Source organism: Mixophyes fleayi, chromosome 8 (assembly GCF_038048845.1).
Source record: "Mixophyes fleayi isolate aMixFle1 chromosome 8, aMixFle1.hap1, whole genome shotgun sequence".
Taxonomy (NCBI): domain Eukaryota; kingdom Metazoa; phylum Chordata; class Amphibia; order Anura; family Limnodynastidae; genus Mixophyes; species Mixophyes fleayi.
The window spans coordinates 44,164,165-44,173,010 of NC_134409.1; positions in this window are offsets into that span (position 1 = coordinate 44,164,165).

An 8,846-nucleotide genomic window follows, 5' to 3' on the forward strand; every position below is an offset into this window, starting at 1 on the left:
ACCATCTGCCCAATGAGAACCTTTAGCCTGTTGGCTAGTACTTTGGCGAGGATCTTGTAGTCCACGTTCAGGAGAGAGATGGGCAATTTTTAAGGCCACATCTCTCCCCCTTGCATTATACAGAATCGTGATCATTCCCTCTCTCAGAGTAGAATATTTCTGTAACATGTAAACATCACATTTCTGACAGTCACGGAAGGTAAACACGGAATGACGTCATATCTTATCCTTCACATTCCTCACATTAATGGTAAAAAGAGAAAAATTAGCCAATAGCTGGGAGGAAAAAGAAAGCACATTCAATACATTATTTACCCTTCTTGTCTGGTGGGAGGAGCAGACCTCTCTCCTCCAGCTGGTCAAAAAGGCTGGAATTAGTCCACCTCCGATTCGGAATCCTGAGCCGCCAGCAGTTCCTCTACCATCTCCTCCAGGGCCTCATCCTGCGGAAGGAGGTCCTCTCCGAGGTTGACTGCTGGCTTTTTGGTATCAGAGTCGGTAGCTGGGCTGTCCAGCTCCTACCTCTTCCACCTCGATTTGCTCTCCCTTCCTGCAGCGGACACAAGTGGGAGAAAATCTTCCAGGGAGAGGGAGGGAGCTGCAGTAACATTGGAGGGGGTAAGTGTTACTGCAGGGGAGAGAGGGGGGAGGGTGAAGGTGGGAAGAGGACAGGAGCAGGTTGGGGATGGTGGGGGAGTTGTGACAGCAGGGAGGGAGATACTATCATAATGGGAGCAGGATGGAAGGAGTGGGGAGGGAGGTTAGAAGGGGGGTAGGAGGAGAGGGGTTGGAATCTTTATTACCCAAACGTAAAGGGCTGAAGCGGGTCCACTTTCCAGAAGTTGTTTTCTGGCTGCTGCAGCATAGGTTCTTGCCCTCTGGGGGCAGTCCCTGTAGATGTGGCTGGCCAGGCCACAGAGGTTGCAGGCTGTCTTCTTTGGGCAGTCCTTGGTCTCGTGCCCTGCCACTCTGCAATTCCTGCAGGCTGAGACTTTGCAGTTTCTCCACATGTGGTCAGCTTGCCCACAGTTTCTGCAGTTCCTTGACTGATCCACGTAGTAAAGGAGGTTGGCAGAGCCACCCAGGGAGACGCTGGATGGCAGGTGATGGAGGCCGTCGGTTGTAGTGTCACTTTTTCTCAGCCGGGTAATGATAGACCACTTGCCTGACCTGAAGCCGTTCCCATCCAGGATTCTAGAGGGGTCCATAACCACGGTGCAGAAGCGTCTGAAGGAAGTAGCGATATCCTAGCCTGCTTGTGAGGGTTTCTCATGGAGACGGTCACCCTTCTTTCCTCCCTCTGGATGGGGCAGTTACCCACAAAGCGAGCAAATGGGGAGTCCGGTCTCGCAGTCTTCACTGCCTCCCAGTATCTTTTGCAGATGGCTGTGGAGGCAAAGGTGATATAGAAGATGCCCTTGATATAGGTTTGGATGCTGAGGGTCTCAGCCTTCGAGAAGCCCTTATCGAGGATCATCTTCCCAAAGTTCTCCACCGTCAGGTCTGGGACCCTTCCATCCACCTCCTTTACCTTCAAGACAATGGTCTGCCTCATCCAGGGTTCCAGAGTGAGAGTTGTCTGGGGGCATCCTGGCTGGGCTTACCATATCCCGAGGCAGCAGGGGCGGTGGAGGAAGAGGTTCCAGCCCTGGGGAGGGGCTTTGGTGCCGGGGTCTTTCCTTCCTTCTTCACAGAGACAGGAGCAGGGGTGGAGGCAGAAGCTGCAGCAGCTGAAGCCATCTTCCTGGCTCTTCCTCCTGGGGCAAAGAGGCTTGAAAGGCTGCTCTGGAGGACAATCTTCTTCCGGGGGGGGGGGGGGGGGTAGGAGCAGTGCAGGTATGCTCCCCCTGGACAGAGGAGAGCAGGGCTTCCGCTGGGAGGAGGTGCTTCTTCCGCTGGAGCTGGGTCCGAGGAGGGGAAGGCTTCTTCAGCTAAAGTCGCTCCCGATGTCTTCTTCCCGGCAGGCGGGATCTAGCAGAGCTTCTTTCCCAAGTCGATTTTCCTCGCTGTCGTCTTCCTGCTTCTGGCCGGCGTAAGATCAGGTGCATCACCATCTTTAGCAGTTCCTCACCACTGTTAGATCATGCTATGAAAGTGCCATGATCAGCATTAGGACCACCGGTTGTTGGGCGTGGAAAGGACCAGGCGTACACCGTGCAGCTTTCTGTAGCTGCACCTAGTGAGGAATAGCTGCATTTTACAAAACTGATGGTATACACCAGCCACATGCATCCAGCATTATCAATGCTCCTTTGGGACAAAGGGAGACCAGAAAGACTGAGGCCTTCACTGGAATAAGCAGTGGGAGGAGCAGGTACATACTTTTTATGTGAGGATTAGAAGACTGAGGCGAGTGAAAACTGGAGCCAGATATAGCTATATAACTTCTTATGTCCTGTTCTTCACAAGACAAATGGGACTAACTCATACTACATTACATTACCAACGTTGAAAATAATTACCGTATTTACCAATGTATAAGATGCACCTTTTTTACAAAAAAATTGGGGTCTAAAAACTGGGTGCATCTTATACAGTGGCAGGGGGGATAGCGGTACAGTGGCAGGGACAGGGGCGATTGCAGGGGCTTGCTGTCGGACGCTGCACACTATGTGCAGGTCCGTTCGGCAGAGACCGGCTGCTCTGATTGTGTTCAGAGCAGCCGGCCAGCACACTCTCTCTGCTGAACGGAACTGCACATAGTGTGCAACCGCCGGCAGCAAGCCCCCTACACATACATTTTTTTTTACTAAATTCGGGCCCCAAAATTAAGCTGCGTCTTATACATGGGGAAATACGGTAACTTATAATATAGAAATAGTTGTATGAACAAGTGTCATCACTTTAGTTCATTTGTGTATGTATATTATAAGTGTATTATACCTCTGATTTCCAGTAAGTATACAAAAATATGTAAAAACACACTGCTTGCAGCCTTGTGTCTTTATATGGACGGGGAAAACTGGTAATTTCTAATATTCTTACAATTTACAGTGTGGGGTAAATGGAAGAAAAATTGAACAGCTGTTAATATCACAGGTACACGTGCCTTTAATATTGGAAACCACATACACACATCTTTATGGGCCTCATTTAGGAGAGGATAAGACTCGGGAAAGAGTACTAGGACGCTGTTACTGGCCAGGAATACATAGGGCTGTAAAAAGCTATTGCTTATCCTGCCCAGAGTGTAAAAATACCTCTCCAAAACCTGACTATAGGGGCACCCTTCTTGTATAGAAAGATGAGATATAGAGTCCGCCAGTTGGAGAAAAGTCAAAAACGGCAAGTTAAACATGTTGCTTTTCTACAAATCTGGCATGAGGAGACCCCGCTGAGAAGGCATAGACTAGGACCTAAACTTAAAAATGCGGATGCTCACTTCAATAAAAATGCACCTCCCGCAGTATCTACTTCACTGGGGTTGATGAAGCCAAAGGGACGGGTGTATGACAAAGAGGGCAGGACTGCGCTCCCCGCGGAGTCCGCTTCGTGTGGCTGGACGAAGCTAAGGGGAGGAGTATGTGGCAATTGGGATACTTTGCCACCTTCTGCTAGAGGAAAGAGTGGTGGTTTCCCTGGGAAACCACAGCCTAAATGTGCAGAGAGAGTTAAATCTGCACACACATATATGCACACAGAGCAGGAGACCAGGTGGTGCACCTGGTCTAATCAATTAAACAATCAGCCAGATCAAGGCCTAACAGGAAGCTTAAAAAGCTGGGTTTGATCTGTGTGTGGGAGACTGAAGCTAAAAAGTGGCCAGTGACCAGTTAGGGGTCTAACTGTTATAGCCAGAGGTTATTGCTATGGGACTATATTTGTTTTGGTGATTGTTTTATGTGATCGCTGAAGACACTGCCAAGACTGATTATCCATCCTGACAAGTAAAATAAACGTTAAGTGGATCAGCTGAAACCTGTGTGAGGAGCCATCTGTTTGCTCGCCTTTCACAGTATATATATATATATATATATATATATATATATATAATCCTGTAAATTAGGGGGTAGACTCAATTCCTCGCGTTGTGGCAAGCATCATTACCGTTAAATTGGTCATTTTAACACGGATTTCACAACTGTAGGCAGTGTGCTTTTATACAGGTCACAGAACTCCATGTAGACGTCTAATATCTGTAATAATTGAATGCATTATTATATATATATTTAATGCATTATTATATATAATACGCACATTTTCCTAATGAACATTGATGTGATGATATCAGAACTCAACAATTATAAGCATTGACAACAGTAATAGATAGTAATTACAGGAGACTATACCTATATTAGCTTTACTTGTATATATATATATATATATATATATATATATATATATATATATACAATACATTAATAGTGTGTATCTTTGTCATTTGCAGAGAGACTCCAGTCTAACCCAACATTAGATGGTCTGACCAGACTACAGCACAAGATATTTGGTAACGTCCCCATTCAGCTTCAAAATCCTTTAAATACCATACACTACACATCCCTCCTCTCTGCAAGTACCAAGTAAAGATCTGTTACAAAGATGCTAGTAATCTAAATGACTCTACTTATAAATGAATTGGAAGAATATTATCCCTATTCCATGCACACATCAGCAACTTGTAATGAACATAAGAATAAACTAAATTATGGATGTGGAGAACTACATTGACCGAGATAAACTAAATGAACTTGAAATGTATAAGACTCATTTGTAAACATAAAATATTCAGTATAATGAAATGAAATATTATTAAAATACATGCTCAGATAACAAAATAAATCTTAAATGAAAAAAACAGCATTTTGTTTATGTTTACAATTTAAGAAAAGTTTGTGTGTACCATACCTCCCAAGTGTCCCGATTTCAGTGGACTGTCCCGGTGTCCCGCCCAATTTACAATTTGTCCTGGTATCGGAGCGCACGGTCTGAGGGACATAGCAGCCATTTTCCCCGATGGTCTAGGAGAAAGAGGGGCAGGACGTGTCCATAAAGTACTAATGCGCACGCACAAAAGGAAGTTCATGGCTACTGCGCAAAAGGATGTTCGTAGGCGGAGATTAGGCTCGACGGGGTGTGGCTAATGTGTCCCTCTTTCGGACCTCCAAATGTTGGGAGGTATGATGTACTGATATTAAAAATAGCACTTCAACCTGTATGACCAATATGGACGCATGTACTTCAATACTTTTTATCATAATTAGTAAAAGATTGTAATTTCCATTTTGAGAATTTTGTTCAAGAGAAAATATAACAGCTATAGATGTGGAGGGTGTGAAACTATTTGCTATGTCAGCATGTTATCAAAACTTCAGAGAATGTGTATACAGGTTCCAAACTTACCATTATACTCATAAGCTTTGACATTCCAGAAATGAAAGGCCAAATAGGGCTTCACGGCACATGGACCGACCCATGAGCTTGCACAGAAGAGCCGAGCGTGGGTCTACGAATGCGATGGACACATATGAGCCGAGCGGGTTCATGTTACATCCCTGGAAGTAGACATAGGGGCTAGAGCAGTAGTTCCCAAACTTTTGCAGTTCGCGGCACCCTTAGAGTCTCCAAATTTTTTCAAGGCACCCCTCCAAAATAATTTCTGAGAAGTCCTGTTTTAGAAGTAGTTGGGTCAAAAAATTGTAGTAAGTATTTAGGTCACGACAGAAATACTTATTTAGTTGTATGCAAAAATGCCCCTCTGCATCCAGACACACTGCCCCATCTGCAACCAGGCACACTGCCCCCTCTGCATCCAGGCACACTGCCCCCTCTGCATCCAGGCACAATGCCCCCTCTGCATCCAGGCACACTGCCCCCTCTGCATCCAGGCACACTGCCCTTTCTCACGTTGCCCCCTCTGCCCTCTCTCACCCTGTCCCCCTCCTCTGCCCTCTCTCACGCTGTCACCCTCCTCTGCCCTCTGTCCCCCTCCTCTGCTCTGTCACGCTGTCCCCCTCCTTTGCCCTCTGTCCCCCTCCTCTGCTCTCTGTCCCCCTCCTCTGCCCTCTGTCCCCCTCCTCTGCCATCTGCCCCCCTCCTCTGCCATCTGTCCCCCTCCTCTGCCATCTGCCCCCCTCCTCTGCCCTCTGTCCCCCTCCTCTGCTCTCTGTCCCCCTCCTCTGCTCTCTGTCCCCCTGCTCTGCTCTCTGTCCTCCTCCTCTGCTCTCTGTCCCCCTCCTCTGCCCCGCGCCAGGGGCCAGCTATAGAAAAAAGAAAGCAAACAGAAACTTACCAATCCGCGTGGCGCCGGGACCCAGCAGCCTGCTCTCTGTCACTGACGTCGATATTCAGTGACAGCTGCGGGAGAGAGGAGGCTGCTGGGTCCCGGCGCCGCGCGGATTGGTAAGTTTCTGTTTGCTTTCTTTTTTCTTGGGCTGGCCCGCGGCACCCCAGTGACAGCGCCGCGGCACCCCTGGGAGCCGCAGCGCACAGTTTGGGAACCGCCGGGCTAGAGACAAAATCTGATTTTGCAGCTCCTCCCATAATGGCCTAATGGGATCTGATACAGGTCAAAAAGCTGAGAATGTCATTTGAGTTACTGTGATATTCACTGTCCCTGCCCCTGTGCATCAGTCCGTACAGAAATGCGCACAGTGGGCCTCATTTATGAAGGGCACGGGTTGCGCAACATAAAACTCCAAAGAGCACTTCGGAGTGGGGAGAGGCGTAAAAATCTGAAGAGATGCACTGTTCAAATGTGTAAACGACAAATCAAAGTCCAACCTCATCCCAGTTTTGAACCACTCTTCATTAAATAACATGTTTCCGTACTCGTAAAATATTGCAGCTGTTAGGGAAGTTTTATGGGCTAAATTAATTATGAAAGTGAGACTTCGATCAGGAATCCTAAGTAACGATTCCTGGTCACTTTCTTGGAAACCGCTACTGTCATTGAATTTAAGTCCGCTCGTTCCATATACAAAGCTGGATGTAAATATACTGACAGTGGGCAGGAAGGGGTAAAGTAAGTATTTAAATATAGTTTTAGTTGTTTAAATTTATTTTCCAACTGTGTTGAAACTACCTCTTTGTTACTATTCCTGGGAAAAAAACTGTACTATTGTTTAACTTAGATTACCAACTGGGAAAAACTGCAAACAATAGATGCTTGCTCAGTGTTAAAATAATACATGTTGAACAGCATTTAATATGACATTTTACACGTCTTGCTCCTCTGGGCTCACAAATGGCTAAGGTCATTATTACACCTTTTCCACTGAATGTTTCAGCATATGACATTCTGTCATATTCATGCTAAGCAAGCTATACAATGTGCATAAAAAAAGAGTACCCAAATCATACATGCCTTAATCTAACAAATACGCTCATTAGATACAGAGCCACTTAGAAATAACACAACTTTATTTGTATTGTGATAACGAGTGAGATAGAGACTGGTTTTATGGATCAGCTTAGTGTGAGAATCTTCTGTCTAGACATAATTATTATGTAGTATATATACTACAACATCATTGAGTTTGGGGGTTTCATTTGCTAAATGCCTGAGAGACCAAACATGTGATCAGAGGATGAGGAAATATTCTAAACACACAGTCAGTCCCTTTATCCATAATAAATATATGCAACTTATATTAGTTTGTATGGCTGATGGGCAGACGCGGGCTGGGAGAGGCGTGGCCGGGAGGCACACAGGCGGCCGCATCTCATAAAAAGGGATGCGGCCGCGTCATTGATCTAATGTCATCAGATGCGAACGCGGGGGAAAGAATTGTAATAGCGGCCTGACCGAGCGGCCCGGGGGGCCGACGCCCCCCTGCCCCCCGGGCCAGCCCGCCACTGCTGATGGGAATAAAAATGCTTCTGATAAATTAAAATGATAAAAGTGTGTGTTAAAGTTATAGGTTAATAGCTATGTAACAAAAGCAAAGAGAAACAGTCTAGCATTACTGGCACTAATCTTTTTTTTATCTCAGTTTATACAGTAATGCATTTTACCCTAGTATTTGTTTTAACTGAGATCTGCACTTTTCTCAGCCCTTGATTCATTTTCTTATCATGAGTGGACTAGGTCTCTACGTGGCCTCTGGATGTGTAACAGGATGTCTTCTTGGAGGTGTCAATTCTCTGATCAAAGTCTAGTGGTACAAAGTGATATCAGCAGCTCGCTCTGGATGAAGAACAAGTAGCAGTCACAGCTTTGGGTTACATATACTTCGCAGTGGGATATAATTAGATGATTTATTAGGCAGCCACTATGCAATGAGACGCTGGCTTCTTACATCTCCTTATATTACAAGTCAGTTTTGACACCCAACAACAGTAAAATCCTATCAAGTTGTTCACACGAATACATTTAAACCAGGTCTCTCCTATGTCATTATCAACTTGTTGACAGTATAATATCAGTTACATTTGCCAAAAATTACAATTGGTCCCAGATTTTAAAAATGAAACAATTAAACATTTTTTACTGCAGCAGTAATTAAGACCTAGATTCAAATATAAATATATTTAGACTGCAGCCGCATCTCATTTAATTCTGCAGTCTTTGGTTAGGTTGTTAGTCATAAAGCACATTCTGTGAATATAGCCATATAGGGCCTCATCTGCACCCCAGCTAAAGCATGTTACTCTACAGGTGAGGGTGGGGGAGCGCTTATTTAAATTGTACATGCAGAGTTAGAGTTAGGAGGGGAGCACGTCCTAGATAATCTCTAAGTCACAGAGATAAAATAAAGCTGCCCAAATCTTATAAGCTACATGTAAAAGCAAGTAGTATTTTCCCTGCATGTAAAACATTTGTGCTTGCACCCATAGCATGGGGAAATTTACACCCTTTAGTTGGACTTTATCCTAACTCTACATGAGCCCCAAGCAGGACAATCCAG